We start from the raw sequence: 18,149 nt of genomic DNA, 5'->3' as shown, positions 1-18,149 counted from the left end.
CAGGGTTCGTCCGGTCCTTAAAAGTCCTTATGTTTTTTGTAATCGATTTTTATTCCTTAAAAGTCCTTAATTTCGGCCAAAATCGGCAGGAGGTACTTAATTTTAATAATCTGAAATTTCTGTCTGCATTTTACGAGTGCCACTTTGAGTGTGAATTTTGGAGGAATATTTTTGTCGATAAACTGATAAATATGGCTATTTTGTGATGGGTTATAAATTTTTCCTATTTCTGATACAAAATGTTTTACTCGAGTTTCTGGGCGAGAAATAAAACATAAGCATTTCGAAATTATTTCATTTCTTTTCTGATGAAGAGCTCTTAAACAAATTTCCCCTTTTGGGAATGTGAATTTTTTTATTAAAAGGTTCTAAATGTGGCGACTTATCCACATTTTGGCGGTTTTAAAATCAATTTCTTTAGAAAATATTAAATTCGGAGATTGGGAATTTTTCTATGATTTTTTTTAAAGCATTTTATAACACTGATAAATTTCATTAAAATAATGGCAGTATATTGAAATTATATTTAAGAAATAGCATGAAAATAAAACATTTTTTACCCTGTCATATTATAAAGTGACATTTCTGTCAATTTTGGCGACTTATTATGAATCTGAAAAATAAACAAGGTAATAAATTCTATAAAGCACAGTTTATGAAACAATTCTTTTAGCAAAAGCAAAATACCTATGTAATTAATTAAAAATGTCTCCGCTTTTATTATTTTGGGTAAGAGTTTTTCTTGTGTAATTGTCTCAATATGCATCAGTTTTCTGTATAAAATTAATTTTACACTTTTTTCCTATAATTTTCTTTTTCAAAATATTTTTGCCGTTACAGAATTGGTAGGAGTAATTTTCTTTTGGATATTAATACATTGCAACTTGGAAAGTTAAGAAGGATTTGAATGCAAGATTTATAGGATTCTAGAAGATTCTAGGCTTCCAGGATTCTAGATGATTCCAGAAAAATGTGATAAAATAAAAAATGTCTTCATAGTATTAACATGCAACATGGTATTAACATGTAATGGATGTATTTTACTGTTTATTTTATTACGGAAACATTGTTATGAATTTCTTACTTTTTGGAAGAACAATGAAAACATAATGTTACGAATGCCCAGCTGCGGTAAGATAGCTTCCTCACAAAGTTGTATTATGGTTGCCAGAAAGTGGTAAGGAAAGGCAGAGTTTCCACATTTGGCGCGAAATTGTCCAGTTGGTGACAAAATTAGCGATAATCCATAAACAGAGCAATAATATTCTAGAACGAATATTCATCGGTTTTTCCCGTGAATGTTCTCTAAGGCAGGTCAAAAGCTACATACATTCTGCCTGTAAGTGAAGTCGAGAATATCTAGAATATGTTGAGTTTAGTAGTAGTGTCTCGAATTCTGAGATTAGCTCGAGAACGATCGACCCATCGACCGAGTCGAAAGGTGTACTTTAGTACTTTGCCGTGAAGCTCTCTCGACCATTATACGGCGATGGCTGTGTTGCTGATTGTTTCAGTGTGTTTGTCGTAGTTTTTCGACGACTGTAACGCGTCTTTGGAACTGTCCTGTGTAATACTGACGAATAAATTGTGTTTTGATGCTTCATCAAGTGTTGTCATCAATGACTCCAAATCCACAAACCCGTAGAACGCAACAATAATATTTGAATGTTTTACTTCTGTTACTAAAAAGTCTTTTTCTTAACATGTTTATCCTCCCTTTATTTTCTCTTCTTTTGACGAGGTACAAGCATGAAAAGTATCAAAAATGCTTCTAATCTTAACACATATGGACAGGCATCTCGTGATAAGATTAGGAGGAAGGATTACAAGGAATTAGAAGGAAGATTTTAAAGAATTTTCGGATTAATAAAGAAATTGAAAACTAACAATTTAAAGGATTCATCTTATATATCTCAAAGTTATATATACAGGGTTAGCGTTGGGTATTTTCCCATCTGATGCAATCTCTGTGGGTCCCCGTGCCCGTTCTGCACCCCGTGCCTGTTCTAAAAGTTTCGCCCTTTCCATATTTTGTTGCTCGGACCATCACTAAATTCTAAATATTCTGCCACACCGGTTCTATAACCAGCCCTGACTATATATCATTTCATATTTATTCTGAATGTTAAGTAAAATTAGCAGCTTCTTCTATACATTCTAAATGCACTTTTAGAATAACAGAAATCCTTAATTAAATCCAAAAATTCTAAACTGAAGAGCAAACGTATTCAAGAAAGAAACTGAATACATGAGGAGAAATAAAATTACTCTTCAATAATATGTACAGTTATTATTATGTAAATAACCAGTTGTTATTATATAATTTCAGCCTTTATTATAACTTCTCCTATCCGTTTTACCACCGGAATGCAAACCAATTAGATAGTATTTAAATTGAGTTTTTGGGATTGTAAGTTGTGTTCCTGGCCTCCGCTTGCATGCTGCATTAGTTCGTGCCAGCTCTGATAATTTGTAATTATTCATCTTAGCGTTATCGCTGCCGACATTTGAATTTGTTATGACGGTAGATGAAATTGTGTAGTCTTTGACTATTAGTCCACATTTTTAGTTTGAATTTGACTGTTTCTGTTTAGTTACATCACCACGAGCTATAGCTGATTTTATTAGCATAAGAATATACCTTTATGTTCTAAGTTTTGTTTAAATAAAGAAGTATATTTAAAACTTTATCTGACTTTGTACTAACTTTCAGATATGGCGATAATTTGCTTCACGTCTGTTAGGGGTTTTGGACTGTTTAAGTTTTACCAGATCAATTAAAATCTCATAGGCACATTGTCGAGAGATTGAATATACATTATTATTATTATCTACGTTTTCCGCCCTAAGACACTCACTACACGGGAGGGAGGGATGCCTTCGTGGAGGACTTTCTTAGTGCAACTGGCTCGTACTAACATGTTACACATGGGGAAAACCACGAAAACACCCATGCAGTCAGCTCGTTCGCGGGATTTAAACCTCGCACCGAACTACCAGTGTTCAGAGACTTTACGGCTCGGTCATTGGTGGACTTTATGAGTAAACGTTGATATAGAATCATAGATAGGTATAGGTAAAGGAAGCAGAAACTATTGGGAACATTGGTTTTGCGTATTGAAACAGATTTCTAATTATTGGAAAAGATGCTTAAAGGGAAGGAAATTGTCATAAATTAGTCAAAATGTCTGAGATGGCTTCAAATTAAAATGACGCATAAATATTTTGTTGTGTGTTGTTGCTACAAAACATACAAACATATGTATGTTTTGTAGGTTTTAATGTGTAATTATCCTGATATTGTTTAAGAATCAATGTCATAAATTATATATATTTTAAACTGTGAAATGTTATTAGACTGAGATTTAAATAATGCTTATTTAACAAATATTTAAAAAATAATTAAAATTTAATAGTGACAATGTAAATCTATAATGACTAAGAGGATCTAACTACCTAATTTAATTATTTGTAACTAACTGCTCACCCTTAAAAGTTATCTCTGCATGATGAAGCGAGTTATTGCCTTTCATTAATCTTTACCGTGGTCACAAGATACAGCACAAAACTGTAAAATATAATGTAAAACTTAACTGCGTCAGATAAGACAGAGCATAACTAACTTTCAAAACTTATCAACCGTCCTTACATCAGGCTTTCAGGTCTGTTCAGATCAGCAGCTCTCTCAGGCAAGCAGCAACGGTGGCAACAGCCGGTCTTTTTCTGTTATGAATCATGCTGATTATGATTTTATTTCTCATTTTAACCTACGCCGATGCCGTTTGACGTAAAATCTGCCTGCTATTTACGAAACCTCTAGACTGAGCACATAGGTGACGAAATGAGATATTAAAAAAAAAAAAAAAAAATGCCACTAATCTTCTTTCAAATATGTCCACCTATTATAAGTGTAAAATATTAAATGCTACTTGATAATTTTGTAAAGTTTATTCTCAAATTTGTTTTAGAATTATGTTTATTAAATTATGTTTAATAATAATGCATCCTACTTAAGGATCTACTTACTTAGGATGTTATTACAAAAGTGAAGTTCAGGCATAGATAATATCTTTAATGAAATTTTTTAAAATTCCCCTTTGCTGATAGGTTATTAATTTTTCCATTAATGATCCATAAAAGTCCTTAAATGTACCTATTTTCCATGTGCAGAACTGTGTACGAACCGTGTTAAAATGAAGAAAAAATTGCATTTTATATTTTAATTTTTCTAAATATGTTAACATTTTGTGCTTTGTTAAAACCCACAGTCAAACATATTTGTTTAAAAATTATACTCATATTATAGCGAAGCGAAATAATATACTGAAAGCATTGAATACCAAATATATTGCTTAACATTATTTATTATCTTAATTAAAAACAAATTAATTTATGTATCTAATAAGTTAAATATTGGGCAAATATGAAGCTAAAGAGAGATATGTTATGTAGATATATAGACAAATAAATTATAATTCATTTTAATTATTTATTAAGATATTGGGTGGAAAAAAGCATTACTACAAACGCTGCGTAGACAAACCTTGTTATTGACATAAAAATTCGCTGATGCTTTTATTTTTTTAAAAATCCACGTAATATATTATATGCTAAATAAAATTATTTGCCAATAAATGTATACAAGCTAGGAGGTGAGTATAGCAGTTTTAATTTTAAAACTAAACCAGATATGAATTTAAATTGAAATCAATTTGTGGTTTCCCCATCTGGTCTTTTGGTAGTCATAAAGTTAGCCGATTGAGTCCCTAGTTTTTTATTTGTTTTACCCAAGTGAGCTAACCTTTTTTCGATGGAGCTTGGAATTCAGGGACCGTAAAGATTGTATCGGTTGGCAAAAGCATTGCTACAACGCTGAATTAGACAAACACTATCTCTGGCATAAAAATTATGTTTTTATTTTATTTATTTACTTTTTCAGAAATCCACATAATATTATATGCTAAATAAAATTATTTGCCAAGAAATGTGTACAAGTTAGTAGATGAGCTTAATAGTTTTAATGTTAAAACTGAGCCAGATAGATATTTAAATTGAAATCAGTTTGTGGTGCCATCTAGTGGTGGTCGTAAAGTTAAAAGCTTATAGGCCACAATGAAACTTCAATCATTCATATATCAGATCGCTTCTCTGCAAGGTCCAGTGAGCTAGCCTGTTCTTCTACGGACCTTGGTTTCTGTTACATCTAAACTCCGAACTATCAGCACCATTACATCTAAACTCGAGAATAATCCTGTGTAAGAACGTAGTTAGAACTCTGAACCCGAACTCGAATGACTGTTAGATGGAGAGTGCGTAATTTTTATGTAACCTAATAATTGTATATAAAATGTATAAATGTATCTAAATATAAGGTAAAATCCTAGTATACGGTGCAGCCTTGGCGCGATTTTGAAAATTATCGCCAACACCAAAAATGACCCAAAGAACGTCTATGTATATACTATACATTATATACTATCACTATATACATAGTATATAATATTTTATCAAGCAAAGCAGTAATAACAATTTTTGAAAAACCAATTTTGGTCAAGAAAACATCTTGCGCAATATGCTGCAAAATAAGTAAAAAATAAAAATTGTAGAAAGCTCGCCTAAAAGTTACCAAGAGCTGCTGCTCCAAAAGGTTTAAGACGTTTTCAAAAATTAATACACATGAAAAGCAAATCATTAGACATGTAAAACATTGTATAACTATATATATTCTTTGAATGACCCGTTTACTACTCATCGTATATGTCCCGTTTTTACTGCTCATCATAAAAGTCGCCAAAAGTTGCCAAATCCCGTGTGCACCGGATACTAGAGTTAAACCAAATATAATCTGTTTATATTATACAGAAGTGTCAGTCTTTATGCAAAAGCTTCGAATAAGAATTTAGAATGGAACAAGCTCGGCTTCCGGGTGAAAGAAAAGGTAAGAGATCTTTTTTTAGCTTTTAGAATTCTATTGAGAGATACAACAATTTTTTGGCATCCCTGCTGGGACGCCCGCGCTAAGAATCGAGATACATAATCGAGTACAAGAGAAAAGATCGCTTACCAGAATATCTGACTGGAGGCATGCACCTGGAAGTTAAAATCCAGCGGATCTCCTATCGAGAGGATGTACTATTGAGCAATTACAGAAATCGGCATGGTGGGAAGGTCCATCGTGGCTTTACTTACCAGAAGACGAGTGGCCTCATGTAGAAGAAAAGCCTGATGAAGAACTTACAAACAAAGAAAAAAGGAAAACGATTCTGACTCTTCTAGATCATGAAGACAATTTGGACTAGTACTACAAATACTTCTCTTCATATAGAAAAACCGTGAGAATGATCGCTTGGATTTTCAGGTTTTATCACAATTTAAAGAACGAAGATAAAATCCTAACTCCTGATGTCTCAGTTGATGAATTGGAGAAGGCTGAAAAGGCACTTTGTAGATTGATGCAGAAAGAATCATTTACGGGCATAAAAGATCACGCTATTCGTGCGCTGAGACCAATCGTAGACCGAAATGGAATTTTAAGAGCCAACACGAACGTCCTACAGCGTCAGGATAATGAAAATTTCCGATATCCTATTTTACCTTCAAAACACCTTCTTGTTGAGAGACTGATTTACTAGAAACATCTAGAACACCAGCATGCTGGTGTCAGCACTTTAATGATAAATCTTAGAGAAAACTTTTGGATATTAAAATCCAGGAAAAGTATTCGAAATATTATCAGAAAATGTGTAAGATGTAAAAGATTTGTTACACAAAGAGTAGAAGTCGAGCCACGATTTCCATCCGAAGACCAAGTCAGAGTAGGGGCGACTTTTGAAGTCGTCGGTGTAGATCTAGCGGGTCCTCTCTATCTCCGTGAGGGGTCTAAAGCGTGGATAGTCTTGTATACGTGTGCCATTTATAGAGCCATTCACCTCGAACTAGTTACTTTTCTAGCCACAGAAACTTTCATCCAATCTTTACGTAGATTCATTGACAGAAGAGGTAGACCTTATGTGATATATTCCGACAACGGAACTAATTTTGTAGGGACTAACAGTGTTCTAGGAAAGTTAATTGGAACGCCATGTGTTCAGCTGCTTCTATCCAAAGGATACGATGGAAGTTCAACCCTCCGACCGCGGCCTAGTGGGAAGGTTGGTGGGAGAGGCTTGTGCAAATGGTGAAAGAAAATTTAAGAAGGGTATTAAGTCGAACGTCCTTAAATTATGAAGAATTATATACTATATTATGTGACTGTGAACAAGTGATTAATTCGCGACCTATCACATGCGTATCAGAGGATAATGAAGATCCATCACCACTGACCCCTATGATGTTCCTCCAAGAATTGCCGTCATCAGGAGTTCCTGATATGGACTACGTAGATTCCAAAGAACTAAACCGCCGAGCCAAATACCGGCAGAGAATAAGACACGATCTACGAAACAGTTTTCGTAATGAATATCTTGGTCTGTTGAGACAACAGGCAATAAAGAAGGGAAAATTTCAACAGTTGCTAGTAGGCGATGTCATTCTGTTGGAGGACAGCCAGCGACGACGCATTCATTGGCCTTTAGCCAAGACAGTCGAGCTTTTCCCCAGTAAAGACGAGATTGTTAGACTAGCGAGGGTCAAGACAAGAAATGGAACTCTACTTCGTCCAGTGCCCCGGCTTTTCCCTTTGGAGATCTCTACTTCCGAATCCGTTGGCCCTCCGTTCCCCGACAGAGCATCTCGAGATAAAAACGACCATGCAACTGGTCAGGCTGATCAGGCTGCTAGTATTCCAGAACCTGCTTCAAGTCCTCGAGTGATGACCAGAGCTGGACGAGTTGTTCGGCCCTCTCATCGACTGGACCTGTGTGTATTGAGTTCCTTCGCATCGTCGGATCTCAATGGTGGGAGGTGATGTTACATCTAAACTCCGGACTATCAGCGCCACCACATCTAAACTCCGAACTATCAGCACCATTACATCTAAACTCGAGAATAATCCTATGTAAGAACGTAGTTAGAACTCTGAACCCGAACTCGAATGACTGTTAGATGGAGAGCGCGTAATTTTTATGTAACCTAATAATTGTATATAAAATGTATAAATGTATCTAAATATAATCTGTTTATATTATACAGAAGTGTCAGTCTTTATGCAAAAGCTTCGAATATGAATTTAGAATGGAACAAGCTCGGTTCCCGGGTGAAAGAATAGGTAAGAGATCTTTTTTTACCTTTTAGAATTCTATTGAGAGATACAACAGTTTCTCTCCGGCTTCTTGGTCAGCCACCCTTCCTAGCATCCGTCTTCTCCGTAGTGAGATTACCACGTCAAGAACTTTTTACTATAATGTGCCTTAGGGCGTATTTATGAAGGAGCCGGCAAAATTACACGAATGTGTAATAGTTACGGCGATATGTTTATGAGTTGGAACTTCAGTTCTCGAATGTAGTTCCTTCTAGAAGGACGTTCATGATCCATCCGACATATTCATAAACCAAAACTATTTTCCCCATTGGAATATATGTAAAATGAATTTAATCCGTTCGTGGACCACCAATGACTGCCTACTTAAACTTTGTATTTTGTGCACACTTTCATATAAGCAGCCTATTTCTGTGGTTTTTTTTTTTTTTTTTTTTTTTTTTTTTTTTTTTTTTTTGAGTGATATACTTGAAGAATATAACCGTAATTTTTTTCCATCCAATTAAAATTAAGTAAATAATTCTTCTGTTTTGTTAAATGTGTTTTATACTGAAGTTATCCTTTTTATTTCTGCACATTTTATTAATATTAGGATCTTGCATGAAATTTTATATATTTACCTCATGTGCAAAATATATGGAAACGAATGGAGATAATTAAATGGACAAACGAACAGAAATAATTAAATCTAAGATAAGAAAAATAAACAAAATATTAACTTAATAAGATTAGGCAAAACCTTAATTTATTTTACGCATCGTAAGAATGAGAGCGAATGGCATAAGTGAAACGTTATTTAGGAACAGATGTTATTGTTGAATGAAGAGTTCTCCTCCACGAAAACATCCGGATCTTTTTTTAGGGTCTTGATTTTATTTTTCCTTTAGCTTTTAGTAATCACTCTAGACTCAATGAGCTTCTTTCACTCAAAATTTATCCAACGCATTTTATTGTCTATGTTTTGAATGTTTCTGAAGTGAACATAGCATTGTCATTGAAAATGCTTATGCTGTAACTTGCTACTGCTTTATCAGCTACTGTTTACATGAAAACTTTGCTCCTTGCCCCATTTAGCCCAAATTCCATGGATCGCAGAAATGGGATACTCTTCTAAAGCCATTTCGTCCACAATCAATTTTTATTGCTATTTCTAGAGATGTTCTCTTCTTTCTTATTGAGTTCATTTTTATAACCTTGTAATAATTCTTCACGTCTTCATTGTTAATTTCTGAGCCTATGGCTTCGCTTAGAGACAAAATTCCATATATAACAAAGTATCCTGTCTCAGAGCTCCGAAATTACCTATTTGCAATACGGTCTAACCATAGTTTCCTCCAGGCCGAGTTCCATGCTCTAAATCACTTATTGCCAAATTTTGTAAATGAAAATTAAGAGGAAAATATTTTCCTGACGTTTAAAAGAAGACCCCGAATGTTAATTCAGTGTCACAGGCTACCTCAAAATACCCATAAAAATCATTTTTTGCTTACTTCGGTGTTCGTAATCGAGACACCGTTCCATATTCAAGATATTTTATACGTCTCATATACAGATAATTTGTTCCTTGATAACAGACGTCGCCATCCGAAGTACCATTGTTTTTAACAGTTAGTATTGCCCTTTAGTATTTCAGATGCGATATCTTGAGATATATTTCGTATTACAGTTTATAATTCTTTCCATTATTTTTATTCCAGAACAGGAGGATAGTTAGCCAAAGTGCCATGAAGGTAGGCAGCTAGTAAAATCATGTTTATTTTATAAATTCAATGCTAAAGAAAGTTGGAACGATCACGATTTACGGTACTTTTGAGGTACAAAACATGCAGAAGTCCCAATGATCTTCTCTGGCAATAATAGCAGTTGTTATACTATATTGCTGGGCATGGAGATGAATCCAATTAATGCGGCTACAATTCGATCAGAATTGAATCCGCATTAATTAATTAAGCCTTTACTTTTTACATGCACCTGTTAAGCATAAGGAAGATTCATCTGGCTATTGATGCGTCTATGTGCGTTGTTGATCAAAGAGCCACTCTAGACGTTGATTCCTGTGCTAAAAAGTTAAGAAAAGCTGAAGCAAAGAATCCGCGACGTTTGAGATGCTGTAGTACCACACACGGGGATATTTGATACTGTGCAGAACAAACAGTTTTCTGAGCCTCAGCACTTTCGTTGTGCAGTTTCTAATAGCTACGCGGACAAGACAACGAACCTTTCCGGCCTAGGAAAGTAGGAAGCGTTCTGATTTCATACGTCGGTCTATGTGGCCCTTATGAATCCATTAATTGCTAATACTCATAACAGTAATTTATTCTGGACCAGCAAGTGCACAGTACAATAATCAGCAGTCCCAACCGGTTGCAATTCTAGGTTAACAAATTTATTGTGAGCTTCCGTCGTTGTGAAGCAATTTTAACGGCTAATAGAATATTAAATACAATATGCAGCTCCTTGGTATACTATATTTGTCGGTGGAATAGGCCTTTAGCACACAGTTTTAGCGGAGCCGAGGCAGCTTGACACGTAGAAGCTTCTAAAGGTTTGACATTCTTATTTTAAAGTGCATCCACAGGACAGAGATTATAAACATTTTAAGATTTTTTAAAATTCGTTTTTAAATTATTTTCAGTGTGATGAGATTACCTGTATAAAATACATTCAACTTGTAATACTATTTTTTCTTACGTCTTCCATGTATTTACCGTATTTCCCCGCGTAATTTCCCTCCCTCCTCGCGTACTTTTCCTCCAAATGCTTAAGTGCCAGGTTCTGAAAACTAACAAAATATTCGCACCATTTTTGTCTTCCTCAAGCTTCCTTATATTTTAAAATGAGTTTATCCATTTAGTGACAATCTTCGTCTTACTAACAAATCCTCTCAAAATAACTGCGAAGATCATGCCGAAAATTTCCTTTCTAACTGTTTAAACTTATGCTAGGCTAATACAGGAACCGACCAGTTCGAGCGAAGCAAACACTAACAGACATTCAATCTACTATTTCGCTCAGTCAGCTGCATATTCACCTTCTCTAATACTTTATGGACGTTCTGAGGCATAACGAGTAGCGGAGATAACAATAAGAATGGACAAGATTCATGTTACAAGAAAGTAGAAATGAAGATATCATATTAAATAATCTAATGTTAATATTACTATGCATTCTTGATGAAATGTAGATTTCTTTTAAAATATAATATTGTGATTGTTACCTGTAGTTTATCCAATAAATACTTTTATTTGTTATGTTTTTTTCTGTAAACGCGTCCTTCGGAAATTAAAATATTCACATTATTTTCCGCTCTCGATTTCAGGACGAAAAATTTAATAAAAGTGAGGGAAGTGAGAGAGGTAACATGGTATGCCTTTCAACGGCCAACATCTCTCAGTTCCAAATCGTCTTCTAAACTGGAGTTTAATTTGCCATTCAAAATGGTTTTGACTTAATGAACACTGACCGTAAACTCTGAATTTTTAAGCTTTACTCAAAGCTTTACTGTCATTCCATTTGACTACGTCGTAATTTTATTCAGACTCTCAGGATAGATTGATCAAGTTGTACTGGATGCAAAATTATTACTTTAGCTTTCTTCTAATTGCATGAAAAATTAAGCAAAATGATTTCATGTATAAAATTATATATATTATTAGTTTTAATAATTTTCTACGAAAACGTATTTTATCTGCCTATCGCATTTTAATCATTATTAATGCTTTACTGTCCCTTAGAATATCGGTACAGCTTTAGTTTAGACATAAAGCCTGGGTTAACACAGAATTATTATTTTTTGTAACAAAATTGGTCGTAATCCATATTTAATCCTGAAGACAAAAGGAGCCTATGTAAAAATGCGGTCACAGTTATATGCCTTTTAATAATCTAGTAATAATAAAATGTTGAATGGTTTGTTTTGTATGATTGCAAAGCATACGAGGGCTATCTGCATGAGGGAAAGCCTTCTTGGAGGTTTTTCTAAGGAAACCTTTCTCGTATACAAGTTACTCATGGGGATAAAGATAAATCGCCTGTGCAGTCAGCCCGTTCTCCGGAATTCGAACTCCGGGCTGAACTACCAGTATTCAGCGACTTTACAGCTCGGCCGCTGGTGATGCCACCCCCCCTCAAAAATATTTAGAATGAAAAACTTTACTACTTGCGATAAATTTGAAATGAAAGAATAATAAACATTGTCAGAAGAACAAAAAATGGGAAATAATTTGTACAGTAATTAGGATTTTTGAAGTAAGAAACACGAAAAATCCTTTCACCGGTACTCGAACCTGGATCTCTCGAATACGGGCCGAGTGTGCTAATGCTACACCAAGAAAAGGGGGGAGAACTAATATATACTAATTCAGAAAAAAGTATATTATTATATATACTTATATACTAATTCAGAATAAAAGTGAGAAATGCACACTTGTAGTACTTTAAAAAACTGTATTTGTATGTTATTATTTTTAATAACTGTTATGAAAAATCATAAAGATTATACCTTTCAAGCTTTTTAGATGATAAATGTTATATTCAAGCTTTATAGATGATAAATGCTTAAGATTAATTAGTTAAGATTACTAATTCATAATATTACAGAACTCTCCTTCAGATAATTGCCTCATTAGTATGATATGAGAGAAACATGTTCTGATTTTAAATAAAGTAAATCAAATCGCATTTGCGATGAATGAAAGGTAGACTTTTAATACCCTGGAAATGGTTGTCAGTTATTTGAAATGACAGTTTGCATCATACAGTAGATGTAAATTAATTTCTGCTGACTGTGCGCGTATGGCGTTACAATAAACAGCGGGAAATTGAAGCGTGGTTGAGAACGTTCTACAAGGTCACTTGTACGAATAAAGCTGCGATCTCTATTCCTCATACTTTTTTTTAAACATAGTACTTTCGAGTAGTGTGCTTACGGCGTGAAACCTCTTGCCGAGCTTAGCAATCCCCCCCCTCCTGTCAAAAACTTTGTTCAATAATATCTTCGTAATCTAGCCCTTGAAGAATATCGTATTCTGTAACAAGTATTCCGAAAGGCAAAAAGCAAGCATTAAGATGCTTCAAATAATTTTTTACGCATTTTAAAACAGAGAAACGTAAAATGATGATTAGATATTAAAAATGAAAGCATAACGAATTTTCCCCCTCCGTATTGTATTGTGTACTGTGAAATTGGTAAGCATGTTCAGCTAAGTTGGATAATTCGTTTCGAATCCCGACGAGGTTATAGCTGATTATCCACGCTTCTCGCTCTGAAAAACATAACATCTCTGCTGTGACATCAGACAAAATGTGTTAATGGTGATAATTTTTCACCACGTGGATTTCGAAGATCGGGTCTTTTCCATTCTCCCAGTCGCTATTTAAGTGGAGAAGTGTATAAGAATTTTCGTCTTCCCCACTGCATTATCTCGTGGTGTAACTAGTAGCTTCACCGTTTGGAAATCGAATTTCCGGGGTTGGAATCTCAGAGTAACAAATACCGAAATACAAGAAAGCATAGCTGGTTTTTATTTTTCCTGATCAAAATAAATATCTAATAGCTCTACAAACTTCGCCTTCTGTGTCCAGAATCACAAGACATATGTCTCCCATTAACGGACATCAGAATTCTCAACAATTATCCAACAAATTTACATGTACGACTTAATTTCGCCTTCTAAATTTGCTAGCAGAAAGAGCGCATTGTAAAGCGTAATTATGATGGTGCGTTGAGAATTCTGATGTCCGTTAATGGGAGACATATGGCTTATGATTCTGGACACAGAAGGCGAAGTTTGTAGAGCTATTAGATATTTATTTTGATCAGGAAAAACAAAAACCAGCTATGCTTTCTTGTATTTCGGTATTTGTTACTCTGAGATTCCAACTCCGGAAATTCGATTTCCAAACGATGTTATCCATATGGTCTACGCATTTATCATATCACTATTTATTTTGTTATTACTTTATAATAATGTATTAATTGGAAACATTTTATGGAAAATTTGAAAAGCTGGGAAACCTGAAGTAAATTTTCATATAAATTAAGATAGCTTCATTTTCTTTCACTTTTGCGGTAGAAATCCTTTCGTAAATTAGGAGGGAGGTATGAAACTTAACACTATATCGTAAAATAATGTAACCAATATTACAATATTAAATTATGTATTAATATTTATTCTGAAATCATTAATGAACTGGCTGGTAATTCATAGATACAAAAATTTATTTTTATTAAATCATTGTATTCTTCGCAAGTTTTAAATATTCCGACAGAAAAGCTAGCCTTTCTAGTCGTCGAAGTGAATGTACAACGTTTGAAAAGAGCAGCCTGAAATTAATTGCTGGGATGTAAGCGTTTCTGCATATTTATTCATGAGCTTTGCTTTCTACTCCTTTACCAAATATACAGAATAATAATTTACCTATGAACTATGACAATATAAGACTTATGGCTATACAGCACTTAATTAAAATTTTGAATTTTTGTGGTTTCGATTAGGCTAAATACGATTTTAAGGAAAGCTGTTAAGATTGTTCTAGTGCAAAGGAGACTGAGTGCAAAGGAGACTAGTGCAAAAGGACTGAAATATGAAATTTCAACAATATCAGAATTATTTTTATGTATCCCCGATAAAGAAATTGATTTTGAAAACAAATTTCATCGCGACATTACATTTATGTATTGCAAGAAACGTTGTTAAAGTTTGTCATCATATCAAACTCGATTTTGCTCACTTTTTATTCTCAAAAGGATATTAATTCCACTTCATATTGAAAGTGGAATTAATGGTGAATTAGCACAAATTACAGTATCATTCGGTTACCTCTTTTAAATAGGAATTTTCAAATTCATCATTTCTTATAATAAGTGAATCGTTTTGAAATTAGCATTATTTAATTGACTAGGAATTAGTAAATAATCGAGACTAGGAATTAGTAAGTAATAATAAAATACATTTTTCTTCTATTGTTCGGAATCGGATTTATTTTGTTCACTTCACTAAGAATGAATAAATTTATTGAATTATTTTACATTTTCTCTAAAATGTTAAATGTACTTATTTTCATCGATTTTTTAACGTGAAATAATATAGTTGCTAAAAAGGTCTTTAAAATTATATGGAAACAAATATTACTGTAATCATTGCTTTAAAACCGAGCACCTTGAAAAATAATCCAAAGCTTTTGTTAGATATTTCCGTAATTGTTATGTCCGAAGTGTAAAGGAGTCGTGTAAACGTTAAATGTTGACCCAGAAAGAACTTAATTCGTTATGATTTGAATTAAATTTTATTTATGATGATTCTTGTTTCTTGCTGGTCGAAAAGAAACGTTTTTTTTTTTAGTGTTTTGGAAAGGAAATTTATTTTTGAATATACACTGCATTTCAAAAGTGACATCGATTTTTTTCCGTATCAGCTTAATTTTTCGAAATAGACCTAATAATTTTAGATATTAATTAATATGAAATTTAATGTTTATAACGGCTAACTACCTTGCCTTAAGGTATAGCATGGATAAAATTTGCAGTGATATCTAGAATTATATATCGCAGCATTAGGGCATACAATTGAACTCAAAATATGATTATTTCTTGTATATAATTTTTTACACTAGCAATGCACTTATCTAGATTTTATGCAAAATAGTTGGAGCTATCATCTGTTTATGGCCCTAGAAGTAAATATTGCACATTTTACATCTAACATATGATATCAGAAAGGCTTGTACATTATGATGTAGAGAAAAGTAGTAAGAAGAGAAATAAGTGATTCACATAGATCTGGACATAATACATTATTCGTACTTCTCACTTGATGTATAGAGCATAACGTTTCCTATACAAGCGAAATTACGCTTAAAAATAGCTCAATCATTATTCATAATTTTATAATTACTAACCACTGACAATTCTACAGTATATTTTGCTATAATTATTTATAAGGTTGTAGAAATATTAGTTTTTTTTTTTTTTTTTTAAACAGGCAAGATGTAACGCCTTCACCGGGAATCGAACCATGAGCTTCTCAATTACGTGCTGAGCCTGCAGACCACCACACCACTAAAACATGCCAAGAAGGCGGGAGAAATACCTTATATACCCCCCTTTTAAAGGGCGACTGGGGTTTTTAGGGGACCCAATCGCCGAATCCTGGGTGGGGAGGTTCATCATCCACCACCCTTTTTAATTCTGGCGCCACTGTAGAGATATTAGGTATTTTTTGGAAGCAGATTAAGCTGAAAAATATGCAACGCCTTCACCGGGAATCGAACCACGTACCTCTTAATTACGCGCTGAGCGTGCAGACCGCCACACCACGAAGACATGCCAAGAAAACGGGAGAAATACCTTAGAAGTAAAACAATCTAATCCGCCAGGCTTGAAAAATATTCGAGATTCGTAAACTCGAAATTTCTCACTTTTTTTCGTCATTCGACTCTTCTGAATCTCAGTAGTCGGAATTGCATTGCGACTATTAGTGAAATGAATTATTGTTCCCGATCTAGAAACAAAGTAATTTTTTCACAAATTATTTCAAGACTTATTACAAATTGTTTATTGGTTATTGTGATTTTATAATATATTTGTTAACAGTCTTCTGCTGAAGTAATTGCTACAAAACGGTATTCTATGTTCTTAAATAGTCAATTTAGACAAATTTCTGTAAGCATTATCCCATAGAGATATAACTGATGAAAATTATTTGTTAAAAAAACATCTCGAAATCATTTTGCTGGAATATTGCTTCAGGTATACCTCTGAGAGATCATTTTGCCCTCTAATTTAGTACATTTAAATAAGAGCACAATTAAAAAAAGATAGCTATTGAATAAATTAATACCTCAGATTTAATTTGAATTCTTCGATTATACACCACTTATTTTTATAAATGGCTGCGTGGGTGTTTTCATGGTTTTTCCCGTATGTAACGAGTATACGAGTCATTTTCCATTCGAAAGTCCTCCATGAAAGCATCTCTTTTGTTTGGTATATAGCTCTAGTGGACGTTTCCATAATCAGCTTAACCGAAACCATTTTACGAAGTAAAGGAGCAAGCACTTTTATTCACGCCTTCAAAGTTTGTCTGAAGTCCTAACGATATACTAGATCAGTAAATAACACCTTCATTATTCCAATGAGACAATTAAAATAATAAAATTATTCATGTTAAATATGCATGCAGTTTGCGATTTATATCTTACGTTTTTAGTCGCTTTGAATCAAATCTGAGTTTGGAAATTATGAGAGTTTTGCCTTTCAACAGAGAAAAATTAAAGACGGAATTTGCTTAGGAAACTATAATTGTAACTAATGAATATTTTGATAAAATCTGTTGTTTACAAATTACTAATTAAAATTATTTCATGAAATATCTATATTTAAGACAAATAAAAGAGAACTGAATTAGTCCTTACAGAATATAATTATTGAAAAGAATCATAAAAGTAATTTTGATCGCTTTTAACGTTAAATATCCAGCTCTATCAACAACCATATTCTATCTACACACTTATTCAGAAATAATATTTGAAATAAAGGAAGCTAATATGAATTAATCCCTACTTTTGAGTAGATAAAACATACTTTGAGATATTAAACGCATATCGTATGCCAAAGAGGAAAATATTTTTCTTCTTAAGAAATAACCTTGTAGAGACATTAGGTATTTTTTGAAGTAAGCAAGATGAAAACTAAGCAACGCCTTCGCCGGGAATCGAACCACAAATCTGGAATACCGGCCCAGCGTGCAGAACAACTACACCACGAAGGAACGCTAGGAAAGTGGGAGAAATACCTTATATACTCCCCTTTTTAAAGGTCGACTGGGGTTTTCAGGGGACCCATTCGCCAAATCCTGGGTGTGGAGAAACCTCATCCGACACCCTTTTAGTTCAGGCGCCACTGTAGAGTCATTATTTTTTTTTTTTTCTTTGAAGTAGGCAAGATGAAAAA

Source organism: Stegodyphus dumicola, chromosome X2 (genome assembly GCF_044657685.1).
Source record: "Stegodyphus dumicola isolate Sdum_Otavi_A_Nest chromosome X2, ASM4465768v1".
NCBI lineage: Eukaryota > Metazoa > Arthropoda > Arachnida > Araneae > Eresidae > Stegodyphus > Stegodyphus dumicola.
The sequence above is the reverse complement of the archived record's forward strand: the minus strand, read 5'-3'. Positions refer to the sequence as shown.